Here is a 14229-nt window from a genome sequence, read left to right as displayed (position 1 = left end):
AGGGCAGGTATCATGTCTATTTACTCTATTCATTTTTCCCGATCCTATCCATTTTCTCTATTCTATTTTCCCAAGGGCTGAGTACATTGCTCCGAATCACTAATAAAGGAACTAGCAGTCAAAAATATGCTAAATATTAATGTTAGGAAGACTTGCTATGAAGATCCTGGAAAAAGTCATGAAATGTGCTGATGTAACAATTGCCACAAAAATAGAAATTATCAATTCTATGGTGCTTCCAGTAACAACATATGGATCCAAAAGCTGGAGAGTGAAGAAACAGGATAGAAAGCATCGCTTCTTAAGAAATGTGGTGTTGGAGAAGGCTTTAGCAAATGCCATAGACCACCCAAAAAACAAACAAATGGATTTTGGAGCAAATTAAGCCAAAGTGATCTTTGGAAGGTCAATGACTCGACTTAGATTAGCATATTTTGGGATCAGGAGGACTAATTCTCTGGAGAAGACACTAATGCTAGGAAAATCCAGAGAAAACTTGTAGGAGGCAGACTAGCCAGTAAATGGATAGAGACCGTAACAACGATAAGAGAGGAACCCTTGGAAAGATTACGGATCATGGCAGAAGACAGGATGTTCTGGGGAAAATTTATCCCCAGAGTCACCATGAATTGGAAATGACTCTATGGCACTTGATAATAATAAAAACAAAATTGATTGATTATTAATGTCTCTAGTGCTTTGGTTCCAGTCAATGGTAGTGTAGCCTGCTGTCTGGATGGGGAGAAGAGACTCAGAACGTAGCCAGCCTGGGGAGGATTGGAAAAGAAAAGCAGATGGTCAGGAATTGCTCAGGGTTATGGAAAACTAGATCACCTGGTTCTTGGACTCACGGTTTACAGCTCTGATTTACTTCCTACTGAAATCAAAAGTCATGACAGACACTTCCCTCTGATTGGTCAGACATTTGGTAGGGATCTGAGTTCTGGAGATGAAAGCTGTGTGACTCAAGGTCAGGAACCTAAGAAGGAAGAATGATATTAATAAAATAATAACAAGAGGGGTATTTGATAAGCACCTACTGTGTGCCATGTAGTGTGCTAAGCAATGAAGTAGATGCAATGCCAGACATGGCGCCTGTCATTCATCATCATCATCATCATCAATCGTATTTATTGAGCACTTACTATGTGCAGAGCACTATACTAAGCACTTGGGAAGTACAAATTGGCAACATATAGAGACAGTCGCTACCCGACAGTGGGCTCACAGTCTAAAAGGGGGAGACAGAGAACAAAACCAAACATACTAACAAAATAAAATAAATAGAATAGATATGTACAAATAAAATAAATAAATAAATAAATAGAGTAAAAAATATGTACAAACATATATACATATATACAGGTGCTGTGGGGAAGGGAAGGAGGTAAGATGGGGGGATGGAGAGGGGGACGAGGGGGAGAGGAAGGAAGGGGCTCAGTCTGGGAAGGCCACCCGGAGGAGGTGAGCTCTCAGCAGGGCCTTGAAGGGAGGAAGAGAGCTAGCTTGGCGGATGGGCAGAGGGAGGGCATTCCAGGCCCGGGGGATGACGTGGGCCGGGGGTCGATGGCGGGACAGGCGAGAGCAAGGTACAGTGAGGAGATCAGCGGTGGAGGAGCGGAGGGTGCGGGCTGGGCTGAAGAAGGAGAGAACGGAGGTGAGGTAGGAGGGGGTGAGGTGATGGACAGCCTTGAAGCCCAGGGTGAGGAGTTTCTGCCTGATGCGCAGATTGATTGGTAGCCACTGGAGATTTTTGAGGAGAGGAGTGATATGCCCAGAGCGTTTCTGGACAAAGATAATCCGGGCAGCAGCATGAAGTATGGACTGAAATGGAGAGAGACACGAGGATGGGAGATCAGAGAGAAGGCTGATGCAGTAGTCCAGACGGGATAGGATGAGAGCTTGAATGAGCAGGGTAGCGGTTGGGATGGAGAGGAAAGGGCGGATCTTGGCAATGTTGTGGAGCTGAGGCAATGTTGTGGGGCTGAACATTTCATTCATTCATTCAGTCGCATTTATTGAGTGCTTACTGTGTGCAGAGCACTGTATTAAGTGTTTGGGAAGTACACGTCGGCATCATAGAAGGACTAGGTTCCAGACTGGGTTGGGGATCCTGAGTAAGGGGTTAGGCCTGGGCGGTGGGGCAGAGCTAGGCTTGTACTTCCCAAGCGCTTAGTATAGTGCTCTGCACACAGTAAGCGCTCAATAAATGCAATTGATTGATACTAGAGTTAGGAATCAGGACTGGGGGCGTCCAGGGTAGGGCAAGGCCTGCACTTTCAGTGTCTGGTTTGGAACGGGAGGCCTGCAGAAAGCTGCCACTTGTCTGTGCCTCATTTACCTCACCTGTAAAATGGCGATTGAAACTGTGAGCCTTATGTGGAACAGGGATTGTGTCCAACCCGATTAACCTGTATCTACCTCTGCACTTAGAACAGCGCCTGGCACTTGGCAAGCACTTAACAAATACCACAGTTATTATTATTAAATAATTCCGCATCTCCATCCAGCCTTCCTGGTCCAGAGGAATGGTCATCCACTTTCTTTCATCGTCCCACATCCCCTTCTTCTAATTGTAACTCAGCTGTTGTGGAAGTCTAGGGGGCATCTAGAAATCATTTTAATAAAGTCTACACCCAGGCAGAGATGCAGAGGTGGCTTCACATTCAATCAATTAATCAATGGTATTTACTGAGCGCTTCTAGAGTGCAGAGCACTACACTAGGCACTTGGAGAGGGGTATAATATAATAGAGTTGGCAGATACAATCTCTGTTCTCTAGGAAATTTAATCACTATTCTTCTAACACAATTTTAAGGATAGGAAATGAACTTCCCAAGGAACAGTGAGCTCACTGGGCGACTCAGGTAAACAAATAATGCTTTGAAGATTTTGAGGTTAAAGGGTTGGATGAGAGTTTCTCCCCTAGCACCCCAACCATTCATTCATTCAATCATATTTATTGAGCGCTTACTGTGTGCAGAGCACTGTACTAAGTGCTCGGGAAGGACAAGTTGGCAACATATAGAGATGGTCCCTACCCAACAACGGCCTCACAGTCTAGAAGGAGGAACCATTCCCCCTCCAGTTTATTGTGGTTTTTTTTAATGGTATTTGTTAAGCACTTACTATATGCCAGGCATGGTACTAAGCACGGGGGTAGATACAAGCAAATCGAGTTGGACACAGTCCATGTCCCACATGGGGCTCACAGTGTTAATCCCCATTTTACAGATAAGATAACTGAGGCACAAATAAATGAAGTAACTTGCCCAAGATCACACAGCAGATAAGAGCTGAATTGTACCTCCCAAGCACTTAGTACAGTGCTGTGCACACAGTAAGTGCTCGATTGATTGAATGAAAGTGGCAGAGCAAGGATTAGAACCCAGGTCTTTCCCAGGCCTCTGCTTTAACCAGGCAACGCTGCTTCTCATGTTATGCAGAGTCTGTTCCCCATTCGTCACATAGGGACTTCAGGCACTTCCCAATCTCAGAGAGAAACATTCATTCATTCAATCATATTCATTGAGTGCTTACTGTGTATAGAGCACTGTACTAAGCGCTTGGAAAGTACAATTTGGCAACAGAGACAATCCCCTCCCAATAATGGGCTCACAGTCTAGAAGTGAGGAGATGGACAACAAAATTAAAACGAAACAAGTAGACAGGCAGTGTGGCAATGTCTTCAGGTGTTTTGACTTGCTTGAGAGAATAGTCGAAGAGTCTGGTGGAGTGAATTACAGTACTGTGACTAATTTTTCATTGATTTTTATCCCAAATTAAATGAAATGGGGCTTGTTAAGTGCTTATTTCTTGCCAAACACTGCACTAAGCACTGGGGTAGATAAAAGATAATCAGGTTGGACACAGTCCCTGTCCCACATGGGGCTCACAGTCTAGGTAGGAGGGAATAGGATTTATTCCCCATTTTACAGATAAGGTAACTGAAGTATGGAGAAAATAAGTGAATCACCCAAGGTCAAACAGAGGACAAGCGACAGAGTAGAGACTCGAACCCAGGTCCTTCTGACACCGAGGCCCATGCTCTCTCCGTTAGGCCACACGGCTTCTTGGTTTGCCTGAATCAGTCCACTTTTTTGGTTGAGATTCACTCATTCATTCATTCAATCATATTTATTGAGCTCTTATTGTGTGCAGAGCACTGTACTAAGTGCTTGGAAAGTACAGTTAGGATTGTTTTCAGTGTGTTCAGCTAGGGAGAATTGTAGATGCCCAATACTTCATTGTTTATCCCCATTCTCCCCCTCCCCTGTTTGAAAAAACACAATATGTAAGAAATACCAGGGATTTTCCAGGCAAGGAAGCTCGGCTGGAAAACGGACTTTATTTGAACTTTGTGGCCAGTGGCCAGAATTAATAAAATCTAATTAAGCTTAATTTTCCCAACTCTTTGCTCTCTCTCTCTCTCTCTCTCTCTCTCTCTCCCAACTTAATAAAAAAAAAAATGGGTAGCTCTAACAGGGAATTTAAACCAGACACTACAAAGCTAAACTTGGCTGTTAGTAAACCTTTCCTTACCTGGCCTGTATTTTAGTTAGCTTCTCTTTTACAGTCAAATCCTAAGCATTTTAAAACCTCTGGCAAGCAGTTTTATCTACCTTCGTTTCCCTGGGGTAAACCCAGAGAAAGGTCTGGGGGCTTATTTAGTTGGTTGGTAGTCTAAGGATGAGAGGGTGGGAGTGCAGTGAATCATTCATTCAATCATATTTATTAAGTGTTTACTGTGTGCAGAACACTGTACTAAGCACTTGGAAAAGTACAACAATAAGCAGTGACATTCTAGCTGATCAGATACAATTCTGTTACATCCATTCTGAGCAAGTAAAATGGATTAATCCCTTGAACTATCCCTGCAAATCTCTGCATATTTGCACCTGCATCTTCAAGGCCCTGCTGAGAGCTCACCTCCTCCAGGAGGCCTTCCCAGACTGAGCCCCTTCCTTCCTTTCCCCCTCGTCCCCCTCTCCATCCCCCCATCTTACCTCCTTCCCTTCCCCACAGCACCTGTATATATGTATATATGTTTGTACATATTTATTACTGTATTTATTTATTTATTTTACTTGTACATATCTATCCTATTTATTTTATTTTGTTAGTATGTTTGGTTTTGTTCTCTGTCTCCCCCTTTTAGACTGTGAGCCTACTGTTGGGTAGGGACTGTCTCTATATGTTGCCAATTTGTACTTCCCAAGCGCTTAGTACAGTGCTCTGCACATAGTAAGCGCTCAATAAATACGATTGATGATGATGATGATGATGCATATTCCCAAGAAATTACTTACTATTGATTTAAAGCACTCAATCACCTTGCCTCTCCTATCTTAGTTCGCTGATCTACTGTAGCCTAGCACAGTCACGTCTCTGTAACACCAACCTACTCACTGCACCTCGATCTCATCTATCAGAAGCAGCATGGCTCAGTGGAAAGAGCACAGCCTTGGGAGTCAGAGGTCATGGGTTCAAATCCCGACTCTGCCACATGTCTGCTGTGTGACCGGGGGCAAGTCACTTAACTTCTCTGAGCCTCAGTTACCTCATCTGGAAAATGGGGATTGAGTGTGAGCCCCACATCAATCAATCAATCAACCATATTTATTGAGCGCTTACTGTGTGCAGAGCACTGTACTAAGCACTTGGGAAGTACAAGTTGGCAACATAGGTTGTCCCCACATGGGACAACCTGATCACCTTGTATCCCGCTCAGCGCTTAGAACAGTGCTTCACACATAGTAAGCACTTAACAAATGCCATTATTACTATTATTAGTGGCTGACCCCTTGCTCATATTCATTCATTCATTCAATTGTATTTATTGAGCACTTACTGCTTGCAGATCACTGTACTAAGCGCTTGGAAAGTACAATTTGGCAACAAATAGAGACAATCCCTACCGAACAAGTGGTCTAGAAGAGGGGAGACAGACAACAAAACAAAACAAAACAAGTAGACAGGCATCAATAGCATCAATTATAGATATGTACAGATCAGTAATAAAATAAATAGAACAATAAATACATAATAATAGTAATAGAATTATAGATATGTTCACATCATTAATAAAATAACTAGAACAATAAATACGTAATAATAGTAATAGAATTATAGATATGTACACATCATTAATAAAATAACTAGAACAATAAATACATAATAACAGTAATAATAATGATGGCATTTGTTAAGTGCTTACTATGTGTCCCACTTGTCCCAGTCTTAATCCCCATTTTACAGATGAGGGAACTGAGGCACAGAGAAGGTAAGTGACTTGCTCAAAGTCACACAGTAGACAAGTGGTGGAGCCAGGATTAGAACTCATGACCTCTGACTTCCAAGCCCGTGCTCTTTGCATTGAGTCACGCTGCTTCTTTCAAATGAGAGCCTCTCTACCGTTTTTTTTTAACTCCATAGTCAATGAGGTTAAAGGAGTTTATGTTAAGAAAGACTAGTTAGAGTAATTGTCTATTTGTCATTTCCTCATAATTACATTTTTGCGTGTTCTAGATGCACCTGTGAAAGGAAATTTTGAGAGGCTCTCAGAGCAACTCAACACCACAATAAAAATATCCTTCAAAAACAATTTCAAAATTTAGGAAAGATTGGTAGGAGTTCAAAGGGAATTTTTCTATGTGCAAATTTGAGTGGCCGGGTTTCTTATCTGCATAGAGTAATAAGCCCCCTGAAAGGCATAGATCCTTTGCCTGAAAAGACTCTTAATTTCTCATTTATTAACGTTTATCTTGTTAAGAAAATATGGACATTCATAAAGTCCTCCTCCACAAAGCCACATAAGAGCTTATCGAATTTGCATTCTGGCACTCCTAATAATTTCCCTTCAAGCTTAACTCTCTGTGAAGTTTGGTGTCATCTAGTAGCAGAAGACATTAATCAACTGCAGAGAAGTGCAGGCTAGTGTTTCTTAGCCAACAAAGACTTGTTTCTGCTTCCCAAATAGCTTACACTAACAGTTCCTTTATTGAGATTGATTCCCCACATTTGGCTAGTTTGGGTATATAGTCCATTTACATTTATCTTGTAGTGAAAAGCTAATAATTGACATTGCTATTGTTTTTTTATGGGCCAACTTCTCGCTGCCCCAGAATGTTTTTACACCCCTTCCCCCCACCCCCCCCGATTATCTGAGTACTTTGAAATATCAATCCAAGGATGTTCATTTGGTGAAATATGATTTCTCAAACTTAAAAAAAAACAAGTAAAACTTCACAAATGACCATAACACATGATTAATTCAAATCACTTCCTGGGGAAGATAGAGGTTTGGGAGTGAGCTATGAATAGGCAGAGTTCTAAAAAAATCCCAAGCTTCTTTCAAAAATCCAGAACGTATTGGATCAGCAAACTTCCGAAGGAAATTGTAGGAGGTCTCATTCTGATGTTGGATTCCCACTGTCTGCCAATTCCATTGGAATGGTTCATCTTTAAACTTCCCAGCTTAGCGTAGGGTCAAACTCCAACATCTCTAGAATCTGCCCTTCCCTCTTCATCCCAACTGCTATCACTATGATCCAAGCACTTAACGTATCCCACTTTGAGTAGTATATCAGCCTCCTCACTTACCTTCCTGCCTCCGCCTCTCCCCACTCCAGTCCGTACTTCACTCTTTTGTCTGGATCATTTTTCTAAAGAAAGTTTTAGTCCATAAATCCCCACTCTTTAAGAGCCTCCAGTGGTTGTTCATTCAGTCCTCCCCTCACCATAGGATTTAAGGCTCTCGATTCATTAATTCAATAGTATTTATTGAGCACTTACTATGTACAGAGCACTGTACTAAGCACTTGGGAAGTACAAGTTGGCAACATATAGAGACGGTCCCTACCCAACAACGGGCAGCTTGCTCCCCTCCTAATAAAACTCAGTGATCTATAAAACCCTCAATCTTTTCTATCTTGCTGTGGGTTCCTTGTCCACGTACTTCCTCAGGCCTGGAACTCCCTCGCCCTTAAATCAATCAATCAATCAATCAATCGTATTTATTGAGCACTTACTGTGTGCAGAGCACTGTACTAAGCGCTTGGGAAGTACAAGTTAGCAACATATAGAGACAGTCCCTACCCAACAGTGGGCTCACAGTCTAGAAGGGGGAGACAGAGAACAAAACCAAACATATTAACAAAATAAAATAAATAGAATAGATATGTACAAGTAAAATAAATAAATAAATAGAGTAATAAATATGTACAAACATATATACATATATACAGGTGCTGTGGGGAAGGGAGGAGGTAAGACGGTAAGGGAAGGGAAGGGAAGGGGAGGGAAGGGAAGGGAAGGGGAGGGAAGGGAAGGGAAGGGAAGGGAAGGGAAGGGAAGGGAAGGGAAGGGAAGGGAAGGGAAGGGAAGGAGGTTGGACTTAAATCCAACAGTCCCCCATTCTTCCCACCTTCAAAACCCTCCTAAAAGTCAGACACCTTCCCTGACTAAGCCCTCATTTCTCCTATCTGCCCACCCCTCTGCATCACCAAATCGATCAATCAATCATATTTATTGAGCACTTACTGTGTGCAGAGCAGTCATTTGTTCAATCATATTTACTGAGCACTTACTGTGTGCAAATCACTGTACTAAGCTCGTGGGAGGGTACAATACAAAAACAGAAACATTCCTTGCCCACAACCAACTCATGGTCTAGAAGGGGAGACAGGGCACTTTGATATTCACCCTCGCCCTGCAACACTTATGTACATACCTTGCCTCTACCATTTCCCCTACCTGTAATTTATTTTCTATCTGTCCTCCCCTGTAGATTGTAAACTCCTTGTGGGGAGGGATCATATATAATAATAATAACAATAATAAAAATAATATTTGTGACATTTGTTAAGTGTCTACTTTGTGCCAGGGGCTGTACTAAGCACCGGCCTGTTGTATTGCACTTTCACAAGCACTTACTATTGTGCTCTGCACACAGTCAAGTAGTCAATAAATTAGAAAAGCAGTAGGGGATAGTGGGTAGAGCATGGGCCTGGGAATCAGAAGGACCTGGGTCCTAATCCCAGCTCCGCCATTTGTCTGCTGTGTGACCTTGGCCAAGTCACTTAACTTCTTTGTGCCGCAGTTATCTCATCTGTAAAATGGGGATGAAAACTGTGAGCCCCATGTGGGACATGGGCTGTGTCCAACCTAATTAGCTTGAATCTACCCCAGGGCTTAGTACAGTGCCTGGCATATCGTAAGCACTTAGCAGCAAATACCAGAAACATAAATAAATAAATGAATAAATACTATTGATTTATTGTCAATACCTTCCTATTTATAATCCTTTTTTCCCCTGTCCAGTTTCACATGGACACTTTCAACTACAGCTGATAAATTGAAGAGACAACAATACGGGAGCACTTTCCCTTTGATGGTCACGAGAAACTTCTCGAATTTCCATCTATGCCCAAAGATGTACATCTACATGTACATAGATGTACATCTATTACAGTGTACCTCACATGATATTTTATTACAGCTACCACGGTGGCAACCACAACATTTTAAAAGGTGGCCGTTCGTTGCAAGTTAAGGTAATAGTGATAAATGGTTCTAAAGTGAGGATGCCCAGGAAAATATCTCAATAAAATATATACAAATAAAGTCTTCAGTGAGAGCATTTCTTATGTTAATTCCTACTAGGGTTTATAATTATTTTCATATTTGTCTCCTTTGTTAGAGTGGGAGTTCATTTTGGCAGGGAACATGTCACTCTATTATTTTGACTTCCCAATTGTCTAGTACAGCGCATGGATGCTCAAAAAATGCTGCTACTACAACTACTACCCCTGGGTGTCGGAAGGTCAACAGAAGTAAGGTGCATGATCCCTGCACTCACATTGCTGACAATCTAAATTCCTCAAAAGAGGAGCTGTTCTCCCTTGAAGAGTGTGGAAAAGTTTCAATTTTCCATTTCCATTTCACTGTACTGAGGGTTGAGAAAAATTACACAGAGGGCCTTGAGGAAGAGGGTTTTCATAAAAAAAATATATAGTCCTTATTAAGTGCTTACAGTGTGCCATGCACGGTTCTAAGTGTTGGGTTAGTTACAAGTTAATCACACTGGACATAGTCCCTGTCCTATATGGGGCTCACACTCTTAATCCCCATTTTATATATCCCCAGTGCTTAGGTACAGTGCCTGACCTATAGTAAGCACTTAACAAATACTATAATTATTATTATCAGATTAAGTAACTAAGGCATAGAGAAGTTAAACGTCTTGCCCAAGGTCACCCAGCTGACAAGTGGTGGAGCAAGAATTAGAAACCAGGTCCTTCAGAGTCCCAGGCCCGCACTCTAACCACTAAAACCACTCTGCTGGGAAAATCTTCTGACCTGATGGACAACTCTGGAGCCGGAGATGGGGGCTCCGATGGTCACTCCTTCACCCACCCTTGATCCAGTGGAGGAAATTCCTGCTGTAAGGACTGGTGGCAATAAGGTGGAAGGAAGTGAGACCTAGGAGATCTCTACAGTCCAACTCGGGGCTGGGTTAAAGGTTCCACCAAGCCCATATTAAGGCCCACAGGCCACAGCTTGCCCATCGCTGGTTTAGACGGTTTCATTTTTTCTCTCCAAGGGAATACAACACTTTGGGGTAGCGGAAGGGGTCTGGACATTATAGAAAATATGTCTTCGATTAACTAGAATCAGCAAACATCATGGTGACACCCAGGGCTATCATAGTGGGGTAGGGTTTGAAAGATTTCCTTAGTTCTGCCAAAAGGGGCCTCTGAGTTTCCAAGATTACTGTAGAAGGTTGAGGGGGGGAAAGGCATTACTTAATACTTCTGCATTAGGAGAGACTGCTTTCTAAGTGACTCACGATTTATTGCAGTGGGATATGTATTTCTATTTCACATTTTAGGAAAAGAGAACGAGATCCCAATCTATCTTTGAGGGACCCAGACCACCTCCTCTTTGTCTCTTCCAAGGAAACTCTCATTCTATCTCCTCTCCAAATGATAGGTTCATTTATTTCTCTAGATAAGGTCTGCAATAAGGGCAAGAGATAATTTAAATGTAGTCAGATTTAAAATAAATCAGTCACCAAAGGCAATTACTTTACATTAAAACTATATCCTTTTAAAAAGAAATTTGTATTTATCAATTAACTCGTTTCCACCAATTTTCTTAAAGAAGAGCTCAGTTTCTAAAAGTGTAGGGGTTTTTAAAATATGACTTTTGGTGTAATAGATTTAAGTTCACATAGATGTTTTCTTCATTTTAGTTATAGAAATATTTTTCTTGGATGATCCCATCCCATCATGCTCTGGTATCCTCTTTCTGTTCTCCTCTTTGATTCCAACATTTGTGACCTTTTCACATAGTCTTCAATCCTAATTCCTCCTTAATAAATAGGAATGTTACTATGAAAGAATTTCCCTCAGAGACTGAACACAACTTCATTAGGGTATTGCTTATTTGCTGATTTTTAGTGTCAGTCTCCCATTTTGTTCATGGGATCTATAACCTCATGCACAGAGAAGGCAGGATTCCTAGAGAGAAATATATTAGGAAATTACAATCGCTCAATCAATACTATGTATTGATAGTTTACTGTGTACAGAGTATTATACTAAGAACTGGGAAGGAAAAATAGACCGTAATCTCACTGTGGGCAGTAAAGCAGGCAACTTCTCTACCAACTCCATTGTTTTGTACTCCCCCAAATGCTTAGTACAGAGCTATCCAAACTGTAAGCACTCAGTAAATACCACTGATGAAAATAAAATTAGTAAACAAGATTCTTGCTTCCAAGGAGATTACAATCTAGCCCAGGAGACAGATGTTAGAACAAATCACAGATAAGAGGAAGAAGAGAAAGGGAATAAGTACTGGAATTAGTTAAGTAATATGGTAAGTAAGATACGTACATTAGAGCTACAGGAGGGTGTGAATACTAAAGTATTTAGTTGGCACAGATGTGCTAAAGCAACATTTGAAGGACCTCAAGATATACTTGAAAGCCTCAAATCCAGTAAAAGCCTGCTTTAAAAGCCCCATTGCAGCAGGACCACACAAAATCCTCTTTCCCAAATTTGAACGCATTTAAGAATACAAAGTATTATTTTTCATATGCTTATAATAATAATAATAATGGCATTGATTAAGCACTTACTATGTGCAAAGCACTGTTCTAAGCGCTGGGGAGGTTACAAGGTGATCAGGTTGTCCCACGGGGGGCTCACAGTCTTAATCACCAGTTTACAGATGAGGTAAGTGAGGCCCAGAGAAGTTAAGTGACTTGCCCAAAGTCACAGAGCTGACAAGTGGCGGAGCTGGGATTTGAACCCATGACCTCTGCCTCCAAAGCCCGTGCTCTTTCCACTGAGCCACGCTGCTTCTTATTATAGTTACTGTTCACTCTAAAATCTGTTCAAACCTCCAAATGAACTCACTGGAATACAGAAGTGATATCATCTTCATTTAATTGATCTCTCATTTATGAATTCAATGAGTATATTCTCACCTCCTCAGGAAGCTTGGGCTCTCCTGTTCAGGACTTAAAACTTTGGTGCCAAAGTTCTTCACTTATTTGTTAAATGCTTACAGGGTGTCTAAGCATTGGAGCAGGTACAATATAAGCAGATCAGACACAGTCCCACATAGGGCCCAAAGTCTATTGGATAGGAAGCACAAAGATCATATCTCCATTTACAGATTTGGAAAAGGAGGCCCAGACAACAGTCAAGTGAAGAAGTCACGATTAAAACCCAAATCTCCTGATTTCCAGTCTGTGCTCTTTCCACTAGAACTTCATCTTCAACGTTCTGGAGGATTAATCCTAAAAATAGACCAAAAGGACATTTTCTAGAGAAACTGACCCTCTGGTTTAATGCAATTTGGAAGGCTTTTGTTTGATTTTATGTGAAACTCCTCATGGACATTTTAGAGTGAACAGTAATGATAATAAGAAGCAGCGTGGCTCAGTGGAAAGAGCACGGGCTTTGGAGGCAGGGGTCATGGGTTCAAATACCAGCTCCGCCACTTGTCAGCTGTGTGACTTTGGGCAAGTCACTTAACTTCTCTGGGCCTCAGTTACCTCATCTGTACCTCATCTTCAACGTTCAGGAGGATTAATCCTAAAAATAGACCAAACGGACATTTTCTAGAGAAACTGACCCTCTGGTTCAATGCAATTTGGAAGGCTTCTGTTTGATTTTATGTGAAACTCCTCATGGACAGCTTTCCCTTGTCATTTCGTTTGATTCATATTTCAATTAGACTTCAGGTTTCAGGGCTGACTCGAGAGGAACCCTGCCATAAAAATGGCAATTGTGCACACTCACTCTCTCCTGCAAATATAGTGAATTGTCCTTTCCAAAAAGGTCATTAAGTTCTTGGGCTTAAAGGTGAATTGTATATAGACGGGCCTGGCACTGAACTGACAGCCATCTCAGCCCGTAAGATAAATTTATCTTCACCTGTCTGCCTCTGGTGAACCTTAGCATGCCGGTGGAAGTGTGTGCACGTCAATGCGAATCATAAAACCCAAACCAGTTTCAACCAACATCCAAGGGCCCTCTGCTTTCTGAAAAAGGAAGACCATGTATGTATTACTGAACTATGCCTTCCTTCCCCAGCACACTCCGTGCATCAGTCACACTTCCTCTCTGGGAACCGGCTTCCTTCCACACCATCGACGAAATCCCCATCATCCTGCTTTCCACCATTTATTCATTCCTTCAGTCATATTTATTGAATGCTTACTGTGTGCAGAGCACATGCTAAGCACTTGGAAAGCACAATACAGCAATAAAGAGAGACAACCCCTGCTCACAACAGGCATACAGTCTAGAGAACCACACCGGGGGGAAAGACATACAACTTAAGGAAGGCTGGTGGCCACGGAAGTTTTTGTTATAATAATAATAATGATAGCATTTGTTAAGCACTTGCTATGTGCCAAGCAGTGTTCTAAGCGCTGAAGCATTCATTTCATTCAGTCAGTTGTATTTATTGAGCGCTTACTGTGTGCAGAGCACTGTACTAAGCGCTTGGTAAGTACAAGTTGGCAACATATAGAGACGGTCCCTACCCAACAGTGGGCTCACAGTCTAGAAGGGGAGGGGCAGATACAAGGTAATCAGGTTGTCCCAACTGGGGCTCACAGTCTTAATCCCCATTTTACAGATGAGGTAACTGAGGTACAGAGAAGTGAAGTGGCTTGCCCAAGGTCACACAGCTGACAAGTGGCGGAGC

This window comes from Tachyglossus aculeatus, chromosome 2, assembly GCF_015852505.1.
Source record: "Tachyglossus aculeatus isolate mTacAcu1 chromosome 2, mTacAcu1.pri, whole genome shotgun sequence".
Classification (NCBI taxonomy): Eukaryota; Metazoa; Chordata; class Mammalia; order Monotremata; family Tachyglossidae; genus Tachyglossus; species Tachyglossus aculeatus.
The sequence above is the reverse complement of the archived record's forward strand: the minus strand, read 5'-3'. Positions refer to the sequence as shown.